Raw genomic sequence first — 26688 nt, forward strand, 5'->3', positions numbered from 1 at the left:
ATGTTCTATTTACGGGTTAGTAAAATTGTTAAAAAGTCAACATTTCGCAAATTCTATGATCGTTATAATAATAATAATCTTATTTGCAAATACAACCTGTCTTTAGGTCGAATGCAGTCTGATGTGTTTCACACCAATGGTAGATAGAAGTGAGTTGCGTTCCCCTGTTTCCCGCTAGGCGGCGATACTTGTCCCGGTACAAGAACATCTTGTTTACATTGGATGCGAGATAACGGTGTTAAGTTTCTCTATATTTCCAATTGGTGCAGTGGTCTTTGTAAAAGAACTACATGTATGGTTTAATGAGTTTAGAAATTCAGTTTAAAAACGAATTAAGAAAAAGAAATGCGAGAATTTCAGGCGAAAGAGAGAAACTTGTCAAAGGTAATTCGATACTCGATTTAACCGCATGTTACGAGGGCGAGTCAATAAGTAACCAGCCTTACTTATTTCCAGTTGAGATCCACCTCTTCTTTTTCGTAGTAATTGCCTTTTAGTGTGATGCAATTAGACCAACGGTGTCCAAGTGCCATCAGCCCAAAACTGAAAAAGTCAGGGTCCTTTCCATTGACATACTCCTCAACTACCGTCACGACTTCTTCGTCAGACCGAAACTAGCATCCACAGATATCCTTTTTCAAGTTTGGTAATAGAAAGAAGTTGTTACCTGGGTCCGATCCACGTGGCTGCAGTGTTGACGTGTATTATTTATATATAAAGCGCAAAGGTTTAGGAATAAGAGGCTTTGCAGGAATAACTGAAAAGTATTATTTTGAATTTGTCTACCCTTTAACATAAGTTGTCTACCCTTTAACATAAGTTGTCTACTCTTTAACATAAGTTGTCTACCCTTTAACATAAGTTGTCTACCCTTAAACATAAGTTGTCTACCCTTCAACATAAGTCGTCTACCCTTTAACATAAGCTATCTACCCTTAAACATAAGTTGTATATCCTTTAACATAAATTGTCTACCCTTAAACATAAGTTGTCTTCCCTTTAACATAAGTTGTCTACCCTTTAACATAAGTTATCTACACTTAAACATAAGTTGTCTACCCTTAAACAGAAGAAAACTTTGTAATTCCCGATGCCGCCATTTTTTTATTCCATGCGATATAAGGTATCACACCGGTAATTGTCCAATCAAAATGAACTTAGTCAATTATAGTTCCATATATTTAAAGAAATATTTTTTTCCTTGCGCGATTTTTCTCATTTCCTCTTCTTCTTTTCTCTTAATTTTTGCACGCCTGATTAGGATATTTTGTGTAATTTGTAGAAATAACCAAGTGTATACAAAGGAACTATTTGCTGTTGGTAGCTGAGGCTACTTCCTGAGGTGTACTCCGGCTGTTTACACACATGTGAAAAACACGTGGATTTGAGGGTAGTCTTGTTTGCGGGTAATTTATTTTCGAAAATGCCGCGTAGGATGGTGTTTTTCTGGTGTCGGCAGACGAGATAGGTAACATAGAATGTTTCTGACTGCGTTATTCTGCATCAATTCTGTGATACCATAACTTGAGTTCAAGACAATTATAAATCCGTTCTATTGCAAATTCGTTTGCGCATGTGCATGGCGTGCATTTAAATGAACCCGAGTTAACTTGGGTTTTTTTTTTTCAATCGAAGTAGGCTTGAATGTATTTAGAGTGTGCGAACGGGATTTTGGGAAGAGAACCAGACCAAACAGGCCAACGAAACGCAATCAACAATACTCCACGCCATGGCGCTATTAACAGACCAGAAACAACCACCCCAAAACACATCATAAATTACATGTACATAGCATTACAACGTTGCCAGTGATGTTAGAGAAATTGGGGAGGAGGAGGGTGGGAATGAAATTTTTTGACGTTTGCTAAGGTTTTATGACGATACTTGAAACGATGCGTAAACAAAAGGAAACAGAAGACGGACAAACCGAGCCCGATCTAATCTCCGAAAGAAGAGTTGTCGGACTTTGGATGTGAAACACTTTATGTGCCTGTACAAAATAATTAGGTTTATCCATAAAGTATAAACGCCAATATATTACTTTAGGGATGAAAAAGCTGTATGAATTTTTGTTATGTTTCAATTGTTTGTATGTCATGTTGTTTTTAAGTTTCATTCCAGTTATGACCCATATCAAGACGTCATTATAGCTTTAGGAGAGAAGTAATCAATTTTGACCTATGTATTGTGCTCAAGGTTATGGTGTTCAAGGTCATAGTTGTGAGGGTTCATTATAGTGACAACGGTTCAATATTAACGCCAAAGCTAATGATGTTGAACGTTTTAGGACTAACACGGCGCCGGGATCAGGAATTAAATCCAGGACTTTCTAGTTGTGAAGGAAGCGCACTAAGCAATGAGGAGGAATTCTGTTCGTACCGAAATTACCTTAGGCTACTTCAACTGATACTTCCCCTTCCGACTGATATCCCTACCGATAAGCAGTCAAAGCGTAAAAGTATGAAATATAACCTTCTCACCATATTACTCCTAATAAAAAAGATCGTAAGTTAATGTTTAATTGAAAAACTTATTAATTAGACGTACATGTACATTCTCACGTGTTATATCAACAGTTTCGGAAAAACTTCCGCCTTCACATTATACCTAAAGCCTCCATTTCATCCCAATCAATATGTAGTGTTGACGCTGTCGCTCCAGATTAATTGGGCAATAATATGCTTACTGGTGCCTCTCCGTGCATCGGGCTCTGCGATTAATGGTATTTAAGTTCTCACTGAAATGTCAGCTTGGAAACAAATAGAATCGCTATCAATGATATTGGATTATTTATTAAGTCCAGGATCAGAAATCGCCGTGCCGGTTGACTTGATTAATCAGATGTTTTAGAGGGAAACTCTAATTGAGAAAGTGTCGAAAGGTGACAAATCCATTTATTCGACTTCAGGCTATTTAAGTTGAGGGGACCGCTAGTTGAATGCTGATTTTTCCAACATGCTGTCTTTTTGCAATTAAACCGACAAACAGTGATTCCCTGTGGCCGTGATCACGCATACTGTTAACAGACGCTAATTATCCCGTTTTCTAAGAAAGGTTTACTTTTGTTCAGGCACTCTTTGAGATTATTGACAAATGTCAACATCATGCAATATATCAATTTTATTTTGTATATATATATATATCATATGGTGAATCGCTAGTTAGCACTACGCCACATTTTTATTTAATGACACGTTTAAAAAATCATCTCATATAAAGTCTGATGAAAAAGTAAAGGTATCTAAAATTGATCAATCTCATAACTCCTATAAATAATACAAAATTAAGAGTATGGCAAACACCGACCCCAGGTCACATCAGAAGCGGGATCGGGTGCCTGGGAGGAGCAAGCATTCCCTGTCGACCTGTCACATCCGCCGTGAGACGAATATCTTGATCAGGTAAACGGAGTAATCTGTAGATTAAGAACGGCCTAGCGATGGGCATGGAACACGTCAGACAACACTCGACCTAATGCACTGGTATTAAACTGATGATAGTAACGATCGTTACTATCATCCCAAGATGGCGGAAAGAAATTCCGGAAAGACCACGTTTACTTATTATATCTATTTGTATTGTTTATTTGCGAATTATATGTAGGTAAGAAATATCATACACTAGCAACAATTACGAGCAGGTGTTATTTTATCTTTTATACGGCTCATATGAACAGAAAATTCGTCGTTGAAAAAACAGCGAGGATGATAGTAACGAAAGTTCTTACGTTACTATCAGCATTCATTCCGTTACTATCATCCTCGCTGTTTTTTCAACGACGAATTTTCTGTTCATATGAGCCGTATAAAAGAAAAAATAACACCTGATCGTAGTTGTTGCTAGTATATGGTATTTCTTACCTACATATCATTCGCAAATAAACAATACAAATAGATATAATAAGTAAACGTGGTCTTTCCGGAATTTCCTTCCGCCATCTTGGGATGATAGTAACGATCGTTACTATCATCAGTTTAATACCAGTGCTAATGACTGATTGTATTTGTAAATTTGATCGACCGTTATAAGGACCATAGAACTTGCTGAATGCTGACTTTAAACAAAATTGTTCAAACCCTAATTTGTCAGTAGCTTGCCTCGACTTTAAAAAATGATTATACTCAGAACATGTTCTTACATGTGTACGTATTTAATCAGTTGCAAGACATGAATAGCATTTGCAAATGATAATGGAATGTTGCAACATGAATATGGGAAGCTGAAGTCACCCCGTTTGTCATTAAGCTTGAGTGGTCACTTTGTCGTTACATGTAACATATTTGTTGAATAAAATATTCACTATCTAAATAAATAAAATATTCACTATCTAAATAAATAAGATATTCACTATCTAAATAAATAAAATATTCACTTTCTAAATAAATAAAATATTCACTATCTAAATAAATAAAATTTCCATCATTTGACCATCGAAAGCGTGGTGCAAGCTATCAATTAGTTTATATGATTTGTTTTTATGTGTTTTTCCAGAATAATTAAAAAACGTGCTCGTTACAAATAAGATATTTTAGGGTCCAAATTTCATTGTGATTTGATGCGCGATATCGCTGTGTAATAAAACATGCCTAGAAGACTCATATAGATGTTTTAATGTTTTGAATAAAAAAAATATGAAAATCAAAAACGTTATTTGTTAATATCTTCTTTTTTTAATCTATGACCAAAATCATCAAGAGACACGTCAGCTAGAGACAAAAATTTATTAAAGAAATATGGTTTGAAAAGAAATTTAAACGAGGCCTTACTGTGACAGCCCTTAGTGTCATACTTAGTTCAAAATGCGTGGTGCTTCACCTACATCTGGTAATGTCTCAATAAGTGTGAAAAACTCTGGAAGTGACGTTAAACTAATAAACAATTAAACAACATAGCATTCATGCCACATCCACTGAAAATTAACAAGGCACGTCTTCAGAATTTTATTTTTATTTCAATAGGTTAGTTTGAGTATTTGAAAATATTCTGTATGTATCATATACACTTTGCACTCAGCAGTCTTGATTGTTTAAGATACGACCGATAATTTTTCTTGATAAAATTGGTACAAAACATGCATTACACTGGTTCGGTAAAACATTACACTGGTTCGGTAAAACATTACACTGGTTCGGTAAAACATTACACTGGTTCGGTACAATGTCTGGTGTGAAGACTAGCATTATCGTTAATTGTCCACAAATAACCAGCACGTCCCAACATTGTCATCATGCAAACTCAACATTCGTAGCAGGTTCTATTCAATTTAATATCAATAAATCGGCATTTTACAGCACTTATCAGCATTCATGATAGGCACACATTGTAATATTTACACAAAATAGAAAAGAAAGTATCATTTTGTTAAATACAAACAAAAGATTAGTTTAAAAATTGAATTTTAAAATCTGCAGGTAATATTCCGACAGTAAAACAAGCAATGCTGAATGATTTAAAATTGGCCAGGGTCCGGCTAGCATTAGTGCTAGTTCCCGGTAGCATTACCAGCATTAGGACAAAAGTAGCATTGTTCAGCAGGATGAGATCAGGGTAAGATTACGGACACTGAGAGCGTGAGTAAGCACTCTTAGCATTCAAAAGCAGCGTTAATACCGTATTGGAATTACAGTAAAACCTTGTTATCCCGAACACGATGGGACCAAGAAAAAACTCCCGAAATATCCGAGGGTTCGAGATATTGAGATAAAGAAAGTGCATTTGGACTCCCAACTCACTTTGACATATTGTAAAGTGTAGCAGTCACCCATTCAAGTACTGATTACGCTTGCCGTTGCTTACCCTGCGTGATCACGATCAAGATAAGGACTCTACACATCACTAGAGAAGTTAGTTCCTAAGCGAGGCAGTATAAGTTCCCTATATACTGTCCGCTACACGTCCCCCTCCCGCGTCGGGAGCGGTCGTGAGTTCTCTCTGAATGTTTGGCACCTATTCATCAACGGCATACGTCGTTTCCGATGATAACCACCGTTGTACCGGGACGAAACCACGTTCGTACTCTACCTGAAGCAGGTCTCCTACCAAACACCAGAGTCACTACGCTGCCACCAATTTGTAACGTGTAGAGATCACCCAGCCAAGTGTTGATCACGCTCATCGTTGCTTAACTTGTGTAATCAAGATAGAGACTCTACCACATCACTAGAAAAACTAGCTCACTAGGGAAGCAGTATAAATTCGAGATACCGAAGTGTAACTGTATGTCCCTGTAAAATACACGTACTCAACTATATGATTATGCATACATTGTATTAGTAAATATCGTACAATTTGTTTTACCCTCCAACTACTTTAAATTCAGCCATCACATTTTTATACCAAAAAAAAAATCAGTTCCTGAGGGTGTCCATACTATGTGTAGCAACAAGAGGTTGAAAACAAAATCCAGAAAAGATTTTTTAATTACAATTTGAGTATAAGAATTGTGGAAATATAAGAGAAGAGTAAACAACACGTCTAGAAATCAATGTAGAATAGCCCTCCTTAAATTAATAAGAGCCAGGATGGTATAAAACGAACGGGATGAAGACCATTCGATTAAATCCTCTTCGCCCATTTGAAGTTGTGACGAGTCCACGTTAATGACAATTTGACACCCTGAAGTTCCCTAGAGACAGCGCAACCAACATCTCAGAGATACCTCAAGCCTTCTGTAGAAAAAATACAAAAATGAAATTGGAGAGTTCGTTCTGAGCGTAAAGTGTTACTCTATAATTTACACAGAATCTGGGAAATATTGCAATTATCATATGCTTTGTTGAAGTAAAAATCTGTTTACCGTTTCAGATTAGGACAAATAGGACCTTCGTTCTCCATCAGGTTTTTTCCCCAAATATTGTTTATTCTTGGCAAATGGTGTGGGGTTTTTTTATGTTTGTGGGCTTAAAGTACAAATATCAAAATACATCTCTCTCCTAGAAAATAGACGACTCCATGTCTGCTTCGACATTAAAAAAATGACGTTTACGTTCAAAGGACAATAAACATACTGAGAAATCCATGAGAAAGATATTTCAAATCATATACCATATTTAGCTGTCAAGAATTGAAACATTTGCCGATTATTTCTTTACATTATTCAATATTTAGAAATCATATATCGCAGTAAGAGTTTTGATATCGCAGTAAGAGTTTTGATGTAATTATATCCCTTTGGAAGAGAATATAACCGATAAATTCGATAGTCAACGAATCTCACTTGCGGATTTGACAAAATGTGAAATGTAACAGTTACAAATGGCAGATGAACTCAATCAGAAAACAACACTTGACTCACTTAAGCGTGTATCCAGAAGATAGGAATATGTAAACAATCAAGATAAAGATAACCTCTGTGTTTTCCACTTATGATTGTAACAACATGCAAGCATTTCCCAACCATTCGTTTCGTATTTTCTCGAACGGCTAGTCTGGTCCATGTCGTAAGTTAAGTTTTGTTAAAATTAATGGGCGGATGGCACTGTCTTTTTCTTAGGGCATGATAATCTACGTGAACAATAGGCGGATCATACTATATATCTTTCTGAGAAAATGATAATGTACATGATTGATAGGCGGATCATACTTTACCACTTTCTGAACATTTGACTTTAATTTAAGTTAGACAATACATTTGAAATTTACAAGTCCTCATATTGCATGAAACAGAAACTTCCACATGATAAAACTCCTGAACTTTTACTAGATATTCAATAGAAGACCCGTGGTCTTTTTGTGATGGCATGATAGCAATACCACACCACCAATGTGAGAACTGTCTCTCTCATGATGCTACGTCTCGAGAGGGTAAAAATCTTTCTGTCGGTAGATGGGTTAAGAGAAAGGCAAATACTGTGATACCGAATCCCGGGGCAAAGAACCGGTCAATCATACTAATTTCTTTATATCCTCCTCTTCAAGAAATTCTTCTGGGTATTGAAGATATTTGTAGACTATGATTTACATCGCATAATTTGCAGAACCCCAACTACACACAATTAGCAATCTAGTATCGTTGTTTTCATGCAAACCTTCCATTTAAAGCAGGGTGCGTGTGTTTCTTCTCTTTGATAATTTGATCTCTCAAATTCTGTTACTTAAAAATCAGGCTGGTGTTTATTCGACTTTCAGTGAAAGTACAAGAAACAAAAAACCAATAAAACAACCACATGTACTATTACATATGGTTCGTTTGTTGGTTGTGTGTTGTTTTACGCCCCGTCGAGAATATTTCACCGATGTTGAGACGTAACATTTAGACACACATGTATGCTTTGCACTCAGGGCCGTAGCAGTGAGGATTCTTAAACGGACCAACACCTGCTGCGACAAGAGACTTCCGTTTTTAAGGTCGTACCCGAAAGACCTGCGATTATCACGAATAAATGCTATAAGCGTGTGGCGAAGGAGCAATCGCTACCAATGTTTACGTCTTAGGTTTGACCAACGTGACACGAGTGAGGCTCGAACTCAAGACGTCGCGGTTACGAAGTGAACAGACTGAGCTATCGCGATATGGTAAATGTTGCTATGTAATGGTAAATGTTGATATGTAATGGTAAATGTTGCTATGTAATGGTAAATGACATCGCTTACGTATACTAGGCGTGTCCTGTTCTACTCTTTCATCAAATGGGTTTACTTATTTCATATCAAATCTGTTCGTGATTGGGGTTTCTAATGAATGTGTCTTCCAAAAGCTTTATATCAAAATTTATTATATTGTATTTTGTAATATGACTACCTCAGTAAAACACCAAAACCATGTATGTTATTGAACCTGTCACAGTTTCATTATGATAAATGATGATATTAATCCTATTAACCTCAGTGTATCATTTGGGGGTATTTTCAAACACGATAATTTATAAAACCCCGATTTTAGATCAGAATGTAAAATTATTTAGCCCCATTTTCAATTAGTCAGGGTATCGATACCGGTGATCTTGTAAAAAACGAAATAGTTGTGCTTGCATACAAGGTTAGACGCGCTTGTGAACTAAATTTCATACTGAACTCTTGGGTTTTGTGGTGCACCAAGATGCAATCTAAGTATTGTGTATATCATTATGTCATTAAATGTCGTATTGAGAGATAAGCAATCACTAAAATGCCAAATATAAAAGTTTTCTCGATTTATATCCCTACCCAGGGGTATTCCGGAATCCTTTAGCGATATACTAATATGCTTCCCAATTATTCCAATGTGAGTAAAGGCTGCACGGTCTCACACCACTAGTTAGCCCAGTTGAACGGACAGTAATTCGATTTTTTAAAAAGAATTTACGAAGGGATCGGAGGTTTTTATCAGTCGATCAACGACCTATTCGGTAGCATTTTAATCAATAATACGAAAAGAGCGTTTGCGAATAATGTTTACATGCAGGAAAAAGGATAAAAATTGATAGTTCTCCAAGATATTTGTTCTTGATAAATATTTGATGAAAAAATCGGATGATCTCGTAGAATCGTTGTAACCATAATTTGATTGAGAACATTAGCGATCGACGTCATATATTTGGCTTTCTAATATTGTTATGTAATCCGGTTAGTTTTATTCAAAACGATATTCTGTGTATATAGACGTATTTTTTCCGATGTAGGGTAAAAATAAACTTGACAAACCATAATATGAATAGATAAGTCCGTTGCCGTGTTTTGTTTTAATGTGTTTTTATGTTCTCGAGTTTCAAGATCACTTGATAAAAACACTACATATTTAACTCAGATGAAGTACATAATGTAATGCGTTATCTTTTGTAGCTAATAGACTTTATATTATGTTTATATCAGACCCAATTTTATGATTTTTGTTTTTGTTTTGTTTTTTCTTCCTTTTTGTGTGTGTGGATGGAATGGGGTGCTGAGGGTTGATTGCTTATTTCTCACTCATTTTAATTCATCTATTTATTTATTCCATGCTACAAATATTGTTGTTTTAGTTCCCTTCAAAATATTTTCGGGGCCCCCTTTCAAAATCATTACTTCTGTATGAACCTGTATATATCAACAAATCAAAATAAAAGCAAAGGTATTATACACTTCCTTGATTTGACAAATAACCATATTATGTCATTATTCAATTCGCGATCGAATCTATTGCTTTTTAACGGGCGTTTCATGCCATATAACATCTTATGTCCAATTCTACGTTGAATTGTTCCTTGGCATTACAAACACTATGGCGTCTTGTGTTACAACACTTTTGTATGTTGTTGCCATGTGTATACGTACAGTTCTAGCGGTAAATGATCGAAAACGAAGCAAGTTCTCCTCTGTCTTTTCATCCGCGCCGCACACCTTATCATGCAGACATAGTGCCCTGTATATACATGTATACACATCGATGAACAAGTGTTACATTAATTCGGAATAATGATATTCACCGTCTTCAGCCTTAGCTTTGATTTATATCTTTTTCAGCCAAAGATCAGGCCCGTACTCCGGGTTTTTCAGAGGGTGCGAATTCCTAGGATTTCCCAGAGGGGGTGCGATTGCTTAGGATCTCCAGAGAGGGCGTGGATTTTCTATACTATTCAGGGCTCTGGTCTATAAATCTGAAATTGAGCTTGGGAAACAGATCAAGACCAGAATGTGATAATAAACCATTGACTTCAACTAGTATATCTGCATGTGAAATTAGGATTCGGGATCAATTTGCATGGTTTACAGGTTTACAAACGATGACTTCTATTTTGTGATGAAACAAATGTGGTGATGGCGGAGGACTCGCAGTTAATTTGCTAAAATTATTCAGAATTCATCATTTTCATATCATCAGATTGCTGTTTACAAACTCGAAAAATAAACGAATAAAATGAAATTTAAAATAATTCATGAAAACAAACAAACAAAAAAGGAAAATAAGTTACGCGAAAACTTTATTTGGATCTGTCCCACCAACATCAACCTATAGGATCAGAAATAGTTACAATTAATATCATCAAATTTGTATGTTGCAGATATTTGTGATTCATTTCAGTGTATTCAAGACGAAAATAACAGGTTTCTGTGACCTTTGATTACACCTGTTGAAATTGATTATGCTTTTGTAATTTCGATTTAAGGTGGCAGGGTACGATATGTACATCCTCTATAATGTGACAACTGAAATAAAAGAGAGGTAAAGGAACGGGAATTTCCTGAGCTTTACAATGCGCAGAGACTGCATGATGGAGGTGATAAACTATATATCACTGTCTCAAATTTGTGATAACTTTATATTTTAATACAATCTGGCAATATAGTTTTGGTATATATTATCAGTCTACTTGTCCATTGACTTTTCATCAACACGATTAACATAACGTTACAATATAACCCCGATACACTTATGTCGCAGGTGCGTAGCATCGTTTTTCAAAGTGTGTGTGCTGGGATGGGAGGTGGGTGGGTGGGTGGGCGGAAGTTAACTTATTCAAATTTTCTTGACAAGCTAATAAATTGGTATCCCTCCGGGTATTAACGTCATCATCATCAACTATCATATAGCCGGCTTTTTTTTTGGCGGGAAAAAATTTGACGGATTTAGGTTTACGGTCTATAGGGTACATGTATAATGATATCATTAATGTTGGTAGGTAAAAGTTAGGTTAACTCGTTTTTATTTATTTATATATACATTGTATACTAACGTACTTAGATGGAGCCTTTTTTGTGAATCTTTGGAGATAGCCAAAATTATATACCCGCAAAAAAAAATTAAATGAATAAATAAATAAAAACAGCAAAAATCACGGTTATACGTTAACACCATCTTAAAGATTTTCCAAGACTTCCATTTCTTAAATCGTCGGAAAGGGAAAGGGAGGCGGCCGCAACGTTCATCATCTTTAACTTTCTTTTCATTCACTATTGCGATCGAGAATAGGGGGGGGGGGGGGTCCCCCAATATCTCTTTACTTGAATATGAAAATAGCTGAAATTGATCAATGTAAAAACAATATGATTCTACGTGTCTGTATTGTTGAATTACATGATTATTCAAGGATATAAAGAGATAAGTAACTTGTTATAACGATATTATACAATTATTGCTGGGTTTTTTTTTAGGTCAATACGATGATTTAGACACCTGAGGAGTACAATATTCACCGAGCCCGAAGGTAGATAACTGTACTTCGAATGTGGCTAAATCATCGTATTGACCTCAAAAAACAGCAATAATTGTTTTATTATATGATTAAATGATTAAAAAACCCTTCAAGATTGTTCTTTGCTTTAATTGTAAGTTTTAACGACCTATTTTTGGTCCTTTGTGGGAAAAATAATTCCTTATGTTCACCTGGAAGGTCTATTTTTTGGTCCTATGTGGAAAAAATAATTCCTGATGTTCACCAGGAAGGTCACGTGCAGGTAAACATAACGTAGTATGATCTCTACATTGTTGGATCTCAGCCAATTAGAGAGATAGGAATTATTCAATCATAATAAAACAATTTGTCATAACAAAATACTAAATCCGAGATACTATCTCGTTGAGAGTCGTTATAACGAGCTCTACGATGTACATGTAAATCGTTATTCAAGTGATATAATGATTTGTTTGGTTTGCTAATAAACGGGAGATGAAGGTCACAAAAATTGCAGGAAAAAACAATATTTCACCTGCGTTAGCGAGTTAGGTAATTCTCTTCTGTAATGCTTGCGACCTCCATACCAAAGAAAGACATTTATAACTTATTCTTTCTGTATCTTTTTTTAATATAAATACTTTCAAGTACGTAAAATATAGATATCACTGACCTGTAAATTATTCAAACTCACTCTGACCTTGACTTTAGCTTGTCTCCATATTTGGTAATGAGTTCCATATTTGAACAAAGGTAAAGGAAAATAGTCAAAGGAAAAATTCTGAACTCATATGACAAGAATGAACTTTTCTTTTTTTTTTATTTTTTATTTTTACTGAAGTGCAAGTTGATTTACACGCCATTGCACTTGTAACACCTTTGTTTATTTGTTGGTTCAAAACGTAGTTCGTGGAATGTATACATGTATATTCATATATGGACAGACAACACTAAAAACCCGGATCTAACAAGAATAAAGCAAAATGTAACTTCATTGTTGCAAATGTCAAGCAATGGATTTCATTATAAATTTTAAAAGAAGAAAACAAACAATATAAATATTACAATATGACATATCATAATAACTATGTAATTATCTCGTTTTTATTTTATTTTTTAAATCTAAAATAAATGATCTGAGATACTGAGGTTTTAAATGCGACATTTCCACTATACGATTATGGAGATTTGTCTCAGTTAATACAATGCTATATTTACCTGAGAAAAAAATGTCAATAACTTTAAAAATATTTCACTGAATGACTCAAAACATCTAAAACAGTTATTATAGCCAACGAAATGGTATCCGGTCGGTCAATTTTGTGTAAAGTGAATGATTAAAAACAATTAGAGCTTACCAGACGATACCTGGTCAGTCATCTTTGTTTGCATCTATAGTGCAAGACCTATTCGAAAGTGATAAAAGACTAAAGTTTTCAATCGTCGACCAAAAGATGATAACAAATCCTATCAGTTTGGAAATTTCAAATTTAATCTTTGGTCCGATGTTGGAAAATTCAGAAGTTAATATTATTTTTTTCTATTTATATTTTTAAAAATATAAATACTGTACTTTCAAGTGCGTAAAATATTGGTCTTATATTGGAAAATTCAGAAGTTATATTCGCATCCGAGGTTCATGGAGGTGAACTTATCATTCCATATTTTTTAAAGTTTGTTGGATTTCAGCCTTATTTCATGATTTTCTTTCAAACGAAAATGTTAATGTTCAACACATGATGTTTAAAATGTTAATGTTCAACACATGATGTTTAAAATGTTAATGTTCAACACATGATGTTTAAAATGTTAATGTTCAACACATGATGTTTAAAATGTTAATGTTCAACACATGATGTTTAAAATGTTAATGTTCAACACATGATGTTTAAAGTATTTCTTTGATTTAGAAAAATAAAAGAATTTGAACATTCTGAGCTGACAAATTAAATGTGAATAATGTGTAGTAGACTTTACATTAAAGGGTTCCCGTGATTAAAGACCACTTTAACGTAAAACTTTATGCTTTCAAAATGAAAGTAAACTGGGTTAATTAAACATAAATATACATGTACAATACTGCGTGCATATGAACGATTCTCGAGTCAATAGTATGTTATCTATTTCCTGTCTTTTTCAGTGTTCTTAACCTAAGATAAAGAAACTCATCTTTACTTCTCAAGTCCCTGTCAGTCTCAGAAAGCAGTTTCGACCAATGTCCTTCGATACCACACGCTGCAGATTGTTTTTCATAAGTGTATCAATCAATCTGGGGAATGTTTTTGACACTTTGCAATTTGCCGGCTGACGCCATTGATTCGTGATGAAGCACGGAGACAACACCGCCCTGCACTAATTGACCAAAGATGAACATGTAGAGAGAAAGTGAAGTTATCTTTATCTAAGACTGTGAGACGCTGTAGAATTTCCACACCATGTTTCCAGTCGACAAAAGAAAGCTTCCGACATAACGGACTGCTGACTGCATATTTCAAGGACATGCTGATTGAAAAAGGAATACCATTGACGAAAATTATAAAACCCACGACTTTAAAAAGGAAGTGTTTAAGAAAACACACCTGATCTCCGTAGAATATCAATTATCCAGTTGACTTGAAAGGTATCCTCCTGTAGCAGGGAGCTTTTGTGTCGGCCATTTCTCGTTTTGTGGGAACTCGTTGACATCAGGAACTTGCAATAAATCTCTGATCATGTTATGTTGGATCATTATTGGCTAATGCATTTTCCAAGTTAAATAAAATGTTTGATACTACTTTGATTACATTTTGAATGACTGACTCGACTTTACACTTCATTTTACCCTTTTAATACTCTTTTGATACGGAGAGAAAGAGAGAGAATCTATTTCATCCATGAACTTTGTACACATCTAATAACTGAATTAATATGCATATGACATTCGCTCTGGACATTGAAGTCAATAGAGATTAAAACTGCCACGCACTATAAATGAAGAACGTATTATTAGTGAATATTCATTATAAATGAAGAACGTATTATTAGTGAATATTCATTATAAATGAAGAACGTATCATTAGTGAATATTCATTATAAATGAAAAACGTATTATTAGTGAATATTCATTATAAATGAAGAACGTATTATTAGTGAATATTCATTATAAATAAAGAACGTATTATTAGTGAATATTCATTACTGTATTGATCCTTAAAAAACAATTTTCTATTTTCGTAAAACACGAAAAAAAGGGATTACATGTTTTAAAGAGTTGGTAATCAGAAACACGCCTAATACTAGGAAAGTGTAGACACGCACTCACCCACTTGTATTGTATTTTTCCTTAGCCCTTAACAATAAAAGTAGTAGGTAGTTGATATATTTCGATGGATTATACAACCGCTGGCTAATTCTATAAAAATCAAATAGGAGTGTTCCATAGCAGTTGCCCATATGTGTTTCGAATGAGATTGATTATATACTGATTATTCACACTGATGATGACCATTCCCACGCAACCACTTCTCATAGCCATGCATGTATACATTACAATCAAAATAGAATAGGTGGGTCAAAGTATAGAATTTGATGTACATCTCTCTCAGATAAAAAAAATAGTATGTAGTAGTTACCCCATAAAATCTTGTTGGTTATGTACAGATAACCCACACTTTTAACAAAAGAAAGCACGTCAAACTATGGTGCAAGAAATAATATCCATCTAGTACTAAAGGGACTGGTTCACGTTTATCAAAAGAAATGTTTTTCATTTTTTATGTTAAAAAAATAAATAAAAATATAGCTCATTTAATGTTGACAACCAACATTTGGACCGTCTGAATGCAAGATTAAGAGCAATATTTTAGCTTTGATTTTGTGCTATGTAAACAAAGACTCGATTCTTTTTATGTGAACAAACAAACCGGTAAAACGTTAATGTTGTAATTTAAAGCATCTTCATTTTGTACAATCACAAATTTTACTTTTTAATGACAGATTTTACCTAAAGTATTCTATATTATAAACCAATATCCATTTATTTTGAAAACCCTGTAAACAATAACACACCTCAATCTTTGTTTTCAAAACAAATAATAAACTCTCCACAATGAGTTTCTGTCATGGTGAATAACCTTAATTTTTTGTGAAACCTTCTAAACATATTAGACTGTAGATTTTGATTATTTAAAGTGAAATACAAAATTTGGAGGAAAATCTGGAATCAATCCAATTTAAGACTAAGAGATACAATACAGTCGCCTTTGCATGACATCTTGTAAATGACAGTTGCTTTAAATGAGACGTCAATTTAAATATATGAGATCTGATCAAATATTCATTTCCGAAAACAATGGATTTAAGCACAAAAGTTAATTCTTATGATTTTATTCTGGAAAAGTTTTGTGTTTGATTTTGAGAAATTGTGATCTATGATTGAGGAAGAAGAAGAAAAGAAAAGGAAAAAAGATGAAGAGGAAAGGAGAAGAGGAAAGAAGAAGAAGAAGAAAGAGGAGGAGAATAAATGATTTTCAAGAAACGAAATTAATTCGACAGTTGATAACATGTGGTCTGTCTATTTCAAGTTGTTTATCTGCATATTCAAAAGTGAGCATTGGCAATATCAGAGGTGTACTTCAAATGCTCATCAAATAGGAAATGGAAAGACGGCAGGCCGATAGGAACTACATTGAAGTAGACGATTCCAGTGAGTGGGATGATCTCGTTCTAATCAAGAAGCGTAAAAATGTCAAGATTCGTTATATAATACTGCCAAAAAAAAAAACTACTGATGAATGTTTAATCTGTACAGAAAATGATAGTTTTACATTTGGGTGCAGAGATATATGCATACGAGGAATATTGATGCCTCTCTTTATTATACTCATAAAGACTCACACACATCGAAGTGTCTACCAGAAAAACTTTAGCATTGAAATGTATATATCACAAAATTATACGCTGTATGGGTGAGTTCTAATGGCATTGTAGATACTCTTTATGTGGGAAATTAAGAGTTTCATCAGAAAATCACAACTTCAATAAAGATTAATTATGCATTTATACCACAGGCACATATTCAACACTTTACATTATAAATCATTGACGAGGAATGGATATTCAGAATATCAAAGATTTTTTCCCCCTGAGATATTGGATGTGTACTTCCCAATTAATCAATTAATTACATCACGATAGACAACTAATGAGCGGATCAAAATGTATATTGAACTTCTTGTGAAGCGCGACTGTTTGAAATACGTAGTCAGAAGAGTAAAAACGTACAATTTCTGGGAACACGAGCATTCTCCGTCAATTAGAAAAAACAATATGAAACCACTTTTATTTCGCCATGGGATAGTGCTGAAAGCTCAAAACCACAGAGAAAAAAATGTATGTCACGAATATTTACGTAGGTAACTGAATGGATGTTATTGTTTAAGCAGCTGGCAGGTAACGAAGCAATTTAGGCGTTAAGTAATCGGCTAATGAGCGACAATAGAAAGAACAGGCGCCCTCTGTTTGATATTCACAGATCTATAAGACGTGGCATGTATTTATCAGTTCAAAATAGGTGATATTTGGAAGAAATGCAAATAAAATGTTGAGATCTTTTTTCATATTTATTGATGTATTATCTTTGAAAGAACTGTGTAACCCTTATATTGATAAGTTGTTATTTTTCATGTACATAATTTCATTATCTTTTGTTTTATAGAAGAGTGACTTTTAACAACTCTCGGGAGTGCACTTCAGTGCTCGAACATGCAATTAGAGCACGATCTGGCTCAAGTACAGATGTAGACAAAAGTACAACCAGTGATGCAACAGATCTACATCGTGTACATAATATCTATATTTAGCCACATTTAATCAGAATGCTAATCAACTCATTCATTCATATTTCTTCTAAAGGAGATTGACAGAAAGACAAATTAAAAAGTCGAAAAGATTGACAAGTCGATTTATCATATAACATTTATTATATACCCATCATTGTTTCGTTTTTTGTTGTTGTTGTTTGTTTTTTTGTTTTTTTTTTTTTTTTTTTTTTTTTTTTTAAAGACAAATTAAAAAGTCGAAAAGATTGACAAGTCGATTTATTATATAACATTTATTATATACCCATTAATGTTTGGTTTTTTTTTGTTTGTTTTTTTTGTTTGTTTTTTTTTTTTGTTTTTTTTTTTTATTTTTGGGGGGTTTTTTTTGGGGGGAGGGGGTAATACTATGGATTTCACAGTGTGTGATCCGATTCTCCGGATCACCACACTGTGGTTTTCTTATTCTGTATCAATATCCCCTGAAACTGATGACGTCACAATGCATCAACGCAACGTTTTTTGTGGAAAACATTGACCGCGTCACAAACAAAACTGCGTACACAAAATACATTAACCTGTCGACTTTATTAGTATACCTTTAACCTGTCGACTTTAGAAGACTTTTTAATCTTTTTACTTTCAAGACTTTTAAGTATGTCGACTTAAGCAGATCCATCAATATGTAGACTTTAATAGGCCTGTAAATATGTCGACATTAACAGGCCTATAAATATGTCGACTTTAGTAGACCTATAAATATGTCGAATTTAGTAGACCTATAAATATGTCGAATTTAGTCGACCAATAAATATGTTGACTTTAGTAGACATATAAATCTGTTGACTTTAGTAGATCCGTAAACCTTCTCAATTTGATAAAAAAAAAACAAAAAAAAACATTCGAAGACTTGACCCTAAATGTGTACTTGACCCACATTCAGTTTCAGTAACATCTTCGAACTTCCTACGCTGTCTTGAACGGCAATGGTGATGTATTCATACACGAAGGTAATTATCCAAAAAGAAATTCCAATAATAACTTTGGTTATTGCATACGACTTATGTAATAATTATATTATAATTTAATCAATAAATGTAAATTCATTAAGCCTGGTGTATTAGATCTGTGGTTATCTTCCGTGAAAGAAAAATTCAAATTAGTAAAGGGAGTCCACCAGTGCATGAAACAAGGTCGAGTAATTTTACGATCACTGGCAGCAACTTCCAGACTGTGGATCAGAACTAAATGGCCATGAAATGAAATTCCAAAGTTAGCCTTTTGAACGGAAGTCTACAAATTACTGTAAACTAGATTATCTCATTCAAACGAAAATTCTCAGTATGCTCAAATATAACATTGATATTTATTTACACTAGACATCAAATAATCCTCTGATACCTCTTCCAGAACAAAGGAAAATTATTTCTGCAATAATTGAATTACACTGTATATCAAGACGCAGAACAACACATATCGAACCCGAACTATTTTATTTACCATTCACCTTGAAATGAAAAACAAACAATGTACAGCGTCTTGGCCTTAATTAACAACAGAGCATCCTATTGATTTGAAAATCTGGTAGGCATCACACTCAAATGGTTTGAAGTGTGGCTTCGTCTTAGAAATAGACGACCGAAACATTTTTTTTAATTGCATGTTGAACGCGAAATAAAAATTTTGCGTTTAAAGCTGACTCGCAGCATAACTTGTTAATTTTCTTTGTAGATTGGATTTAGTCTACGATTTCCTATTGTCTTATTCTAAATTAACGTGCAATATCATTTGCATGAAATATTTCTCAAACTTCCACTTGCAATGGGTGGTTACTAATACGCCATACGTAAAAGCAAAAGTAGGTTTTGTTAGAAATTTACAATTGTACATGTACATCAAGTAAACTTCATATAAACCATCATTTTTCAAATAATACAATGTACAATGGACACATTCATCATTTGTAATATTCTGGTTGATAATGTGTACCTTCCTATATTAACGTTCGGTGAAATGACAACACGTTTTGGTTTTTAACATGGGATTTACCGTATACAGCGGCCGTGTTTGAAGTTCCTGTCCTTTCATACCCCGTTTTCTCGATAGACAACTGTATTTATCGGTGTGCATCGACACAGCTAATTCTAAAGGGTAGGGGAATTTTGGTCACATTTCGTTTCATATATTTATTTTTCTTCGAACTTTACAAATTGAAAAGTATGACTGAGATTTTTTTTTCATTTAAACTACTATCTTGAAGTCTTTCTTCCATCTAATTCAAATAAGATCTTCCAGTGTAACGGTTAGAGAAGATCTGATTAGTCTCTCTTTAGAATGAATGCAATAAAAACTGTATAAACACTTTTTCGAAATATTCCGACCATGTTACCGGTTTTCCTCCCTCATGTTTATTGTTACAGCAACAAACCAATGACCAACATATGTCTGACGTCACTTCCTCATATAGCAATGCAAAATAATAAAATCAATGTTCCATAGAATACAGGGAGGGGGAGGGGGGGGGGGGGCATCGTAAGACATGTATAAGAGAAGCTTTGTAAAATCATAAGGACAGCATTATGGAATTACATTTTACAATCACTTATCTATTTCCGTACATATACATACATATGTATACGTTTGCACTCGCCAATGCTCGATAGTAAATGCAGAAAGGTACAAACAGAATGAATAGTAAATGAAAAGTCTCATTGATAAAATCATTTTAAGTACTAAATAAATGTCCTTTATTGTTGTCAGAGAAATTGATCAATTATAAAATTTCGAAAATTTTAAAACCATTTTGTATAAAACGAATTGACCTTAGAATGGTCCGGTGTGTCGATCTGCTGTTGTAAAGTTGAATGAGGACCGTCAGGGTAATTTGTTGTATTCCTAGTGCTTACCTGTTAGTTGACTGATCACTGATAAGTTTGCATAAATTCTTCTAACATACATCAAGCTATTTCATTAGGTTACCGAGTTTGAGTCACCGGCCTCATCTCCAGATAGCTTTGGAACAAACCTACCGTATATAATTCATAAAGAAATTTTCTTTTCTAACTAATTTTAAACCCTTATCTTGTTAGCTTAAGCTCTACCCTGATATTTTTTGAAATTAAAATACATATTTTTGATTTGCAAAGAATGCCTCATTGTGAAGAAATCCCTAGGTGGCGTAACAATAGGGCAGACGTTCTGCTAAGCAACAAAAAAGCGAGAATGTCAAATATTGTAATAAGCCATTTTGCAGATGTATAACAAGTGCGATTTGCATTACATAGACACAAAGAACCTTTCGACAAGTATTGCAATACACAAAGGAGCACAAACATGGCTGTTGTGCCTTTGGCAATTGTAAACAACTTGTATTGATGAGTGAATGCGCGTTCCCGCACGTGCTGCGTGTGAGGTGGCGGGAAATGCACCATTAGTCTGCCACGCCAGGAAACGTTCTCCACGCTTCATTGAACAAAATTACGTCCTGATTATTAGATTTGTACGAAGTCTGCACAAGATGCAAACGTCAAACGCTCAAATAGACAAAATTCATGTAAGACACTGCGATGGTTTTTTGTTGTTGGTTTTTTTCTCTCGAAAGATCCATTTCCCATTTAGAATTCGCAAAATAATAGAATTAAATTTCGTTACATCTATAATTCTGTTCTTAATACACATTATTGTAATCAAGATAAAGAAAATCATAAGCTACATTGAGGTTCGTAAAAAGTTGAGTAGAAGGAAACCCGCTCCTATTTTAATTTGCTAACTGTCGTGTGTGCGAAGGACAGTTCTGTAATGCGGTAGATTGGATATATAAACCTTTTTAAAGCTACATATTGACATTTGATAGCTATGGTACTCTCGGGAACAAGCAAGGAAAATAACATCACGAAACTTCACAATCAGTTTAGTTATAAAGATAATTATACCTAACGAAAATACCACAGCTTGTCATACATTTCATTTGTACATGTTAAACTTATAAAATTGTTAATGATACGATACATCTCCGTGATAGGTAGCAATGTTGTAGTCGATATGACTACAGATAATTTAGTTAACGCTTTACGATATACGTCTTGTAGCGGAATGGCGATGGCAATTTCCTGACATGTAAACCAGTAATCTTTATTTACATATCCAATGTTTTTGCTTTTATTAACTTTGCCAATGGTAATGATAGCCATTTTCTCGTGAATGCGATGCAGTTGTGAACAATTCGCGTATGAATCTTGATAAATATAGTACATGGATTTTAACAGTTAGAAAATCCGACAGAAATGAAAGTTTATAAGATTATCATAAGTCCGCCAGAAATATGTATATAAGATTGAAAATACATGAGAGTATGAATTGCAACACATCACATCGGCAAACTTTTCAAAAAGTACTAATGCGCATCCTGAAGCGTGCAGGTGTGAAGCGTCAAAGTCCATAACCGCATGTATAATGTATTTTCAATAGTACCTTCTTACATAACCACGCGATTTAGTGTTGCGACACGAGTGGAAAGTTTGATATCATATCATTAAGCGGCGTGATATGGCAACATTCGGTTGTTACAGCCTACCATTAATGATTCCTCTGTGTTAACTCAGACTAACTGTGAACTGTATCCAGTTTAAGTGTCTTATCATGAATTCGGCCATGCGTTAATCCGAACAAGGTCAAGGCTCAATTATTCAAATAAAACTGCGTGAAGAGTTTCTTTAATTTTCTGGGTCACAGATAACCCCTACTCACAGCCTGCACATTCAATAAGAACCCAATTTTTGGTGTTTAAATTGTGTACTGTCTAAACCCTGAGCTATTCTTATGTATGAACTACGTATAAACGGTGGTCTGTGTTGTTGCTTCATTACAAAGTCAATCCCAAATATAGAATTAGAAGAAGGGGTAAAATCACCCACCCACCCACAAACTCTTTGTCTGTCAAACATCATGGGCTACATTTATAGCCCACTTCTGTTCACAAGCAACTTTTTTTCGAATTACCTTGGTTCAAGGTCACAGTAAATGTGTGGCATGTCAGCAAAACTTCAGGGTCATGGTCCACTAGTTCGAAGGCTCATTACTCCAACAACCCACTAATTCGTTTGATTCATTTTATATTGTTTAACGTCCCAATCGAGAATTTCTCACTCATATGGAGATGTCTCCCACTAGTTCGAAAGTCCACTAATCCGAATGTCCACTAGTATGAGGGTCCTCTCCATTAAGATCACCTACATGGAATTACATTTTACTGAGGTGTGAGCGGACCATATCGGTTAATTAGCGCTAAGTATCCGACTACGTAGCTGAAGACACCGCTAACTCATGTAACTGACTCGCTACGCAACCAAAAATGCAACTAGTACATGACCATGCTAACTCTTGATGAGGAACCTGTCGTTTGCCGTAGCAACGTAAAATATTTCATAAATGTAGTTCGTACACTTGGTGCATAATCTTCATTTACACTTTTATTTCTTTTCTTTATATCCTGATTACGATAGATACTCTTAATATATTTTTCCTCTTTGTGAATCCCGTGGGGATCCAGGTTAGAATAGGTCCTCAGTATCGTAAGAGGCGACTAAATGAGGCGGTTCTTCGGATGAGACCTCAAAAACAAAGGCCCCGTGTCACACCAGGTGTGGCACGATAAAGATCCCTCTCTACTCAAAGACCCTGAGCACCGAGCATATGCCTAATTTTTGCAGCCCAGTGACGTCTCCATATGAGTGGTAAATTCTCGAGTTAAACAATATATACAATCAACCAACCTCTTTGTGAAATTTTCAAGTCTTTGACAACACGTATATAAGCTCTCTGTATGTGGAACGTTCTACGTAGCGGTTCCAGAGTGTTACATGTTAGCAGGGGAGGTCCGCCCAAAGAACCGACGTTTCATGCGGGAGGGGTATCTCTTGCGTGTAGTGGGAGTCAGGGTTGCTCCCCCAAGGCCATGATTGAAAAAAATGGGGGAATCTTAAATATATTATTCTCATTTATTTCGTAGATTTTAACCATGGACGAGGAGCGAGGTGGCGATTGTAGGAGAGTACAGGTGCGGGGAGCCCGCCTCTATTCCCCTTCTAACGAGATATTTCAAAAACTTTAATATTGCCTATGAATTTTGAATGGTATGTGATAGGGCTTTAATATTTACCTGTCAGGAATATGCGTTGTGACAAGACCTTTCTATTAGAATCAATATCTGACCTCTTGCATTTTTTAGAAATCATTCAAAATACAGGGGCGGGCTGGAGGGATTCTCTGTCATGAACATTCTATAGTTATAATGAACATTCTATAGTTATAATGAACATTCTATAGTTATAATGAATATTCTATAGTTATAATGAACATTCTATAGTTATAATGAACATTCTATAGTTATAGTGAACATTCTATAGTTATAGTGAACATTCTATAGTTATAATGAACATTCTATAGTTATAATGAACATTCTATAATTATAATGAGCATTCTATAGTTATAATGAACATTCTATAGTTGTAATGAACATTCTATAGTTATAATGAACATTCTATAGTTATAGTGAACATTCTATAGTTATAATGAACATTCTATAGTTATAATGAACATTCTATAGTTATAATGAACATTCTATAGTTATAATGAACATTCTATAGTTATAATGAACATTCTATAATTATAATGAGCATTCTATAGTTATAATGAACATTCTATAATTATAATGAGCATTCTATAGTTATAATGAACATTCTATAGTTATAATGAACATTCTATAATTATAATGAGCATTCTATAGTTATAATGAATATTCTATAGTTATAATGAACATTCTATAGTTATAATGAACATTCTATAGTTATAATGAACATTATATAGTTATAGTGAACATTATATAGTTATAATGAACATTATATAGTTATAATGAACATTCTAGTCATAATGAACATTTTCATCAGCATTTCTTCAAGCACGACCATTCATTTATTTCATAGATCAGATATGTTTAATGAACCATGACACTCGTGTCACCGGTGAACGATATAGGTCCATTGGGACCTCGTTTTCTTTCGAACGATGACATTCGGTTCAACGGTGAGTGACATGGGTCCATTGTAACTACTTGTTTTCTGTTAAGACTAGAGGACCTTTGGACTGATAGACCTTCAGAATAGTGGGTGATCACCAAGTCGATCATTTCATAAAAGGTGAAAAGTGAAGATAACGAACAGTGATCAATCTCAAAACTCCTATAAGGAATACAAAACAAAGAGTTGGGCAGACAGGGACCAATGGACACTCCAGAGGTGGGATCAGATGTCTAGAAGGAGTACGCATCCCCTGTCCACCGGTCACACCCGTCGTGAGCCCTATGTCTTGATCAGGTAAATGGAGTAATCTGTAGTCAAAATCAGTGTGCCAGCAACGGCCTAACAATAGGCATATAATACGCCTTACAACATTTGATCCAATGCTTGGTTGTATTGGCCAGCTAGATCGTTATACGTTATAACGACCATAGAATTTGCGAAATGTTGACCTTAAACGATACTGTTGAAACCCCTGTAACATCAACTTGTTTGTTAGTAGCCTGCCTCGATTCAAAAACTGATCATACGCAGAACAAAATTTTACGTATCAAATCAGTTGGGAGTCTCCGAGATAAAACCCCACACGCAGGTGTTAATGGAATAGATATAGGAAGTTGACGATGGAGAAGCTGGGCTAATCCCGTTTGTCATAAAGTTGATCAGTTAATACTTTGCCGTTAATATTTATTTTTGATACAATATTTAGATATGAAGCAGAAGTGGACGACTCTGTGGTGTCTTTATCTCGAGTTTACAGGGATACATGTATATCGAACTGACAGGTGAATGAAGTGATTATTGTTAATACATGTATATAAAACGTCGTCAATATATAACTTTCTTGACGTTTTCAAACTGAATTCCGTGACGCATGTTCACGGTATTTATACATGTAAACAGTATATATATGGAGTATGTGCATGTATGGATGTCATTTCAATCTTTTAAAATATTTTACTTGTAATACGTCTACATTTTACAGGATATGTGTACTATCATTGCATAATTCATTTATCAAAGAGCAGCTTACACTAAATTAAGCTAATCCGGATTAACCCGCATTGTATCTTACTGTGCAATTTTAAAGTAGATTATCGAACTTCACTACAGTATGAAGTGGATAACCTTATTCTACTTAAACGAATTAGCAAAACTAAGCAGCTACAAAACCTATAAACATTCTTTCTATTTATTTCAATTTGGTCCATGTGCTCTGTCCGCAATTTTAAGAATTTTGTCACATTGTCTAGTTTTAAAGTGAACCTCAAAACGCATCTTTTTAGAATAGCTTTTAATTTGTGATTATGTTTTTGTATACTTAGTGCTCTTACATACAGCTCTTAGAGTGCTGTTAACAAAAAACAAAAAGAACCTGTAGTTTGTTATTATACCTATGTCCTTTTTATGTATTTAATTATTCCTAAGGGTTGTTTTAAATTGTTTCATGTTATTAGGGTAATCATACATGTATCATTACATTGGGCGCTATATAATAATATTTATGCATTTTAATTCTGACACTAGTACTATGTATATTTTATTCACATGTGTGTGCACATCGATTTTATATGATCTTTTCTTTCACATTTGTAAAGCGCTTTAGAGAACTAATGTTGATAGGGCGCTATATAAATCTTTCAATTACAATTACATCTGACGAAATGATTCAAGTAAAATTTCAGACGTCTTTGATATGCTTGATCTATAGTACTTAATAAAGTGGTTAACAGTCGCTTTGCGTTGTGT

At 34.4% G+C, this 26688-nt stretch overlaps 1 long non-coding RNA gene across 1 annotated transcript; it reads left to right on the forward strand.

Annotated features, from left to right (window-relative positions):
• The first annotated feature begins 8328 nt into the window (after window positions 1-8328).
• LOC130052732 (uncharacterized) lies at window positions 8329-10904 on the forward strand. Its single transcript, XR_008801114.1, has 2 exons — window positions 8329-8514; window positions 10420-10904. It is a non-coding gene; the product is annotated as an uncharacterized LOC130052732 (long non-coding RNA).
• The last annotated feature ends 15784 nt before the right edge of the window (window positions 10905-26688 follow it).

The sequence above is a fragment of the Ostrea edulis genome, chromosome 3, assembly GCF_947568905.1.
Source record: "Ostrea edulis chromosome 3, xbOstEdul1.1, whole genome shotgun sequence".
NCBI classification, from domain to species: Eukaryota; Metazoa; Mollusca; class Bivalvia; order Ostreida; family Ostreidae; genus Ostrea; species Ostrea edulis.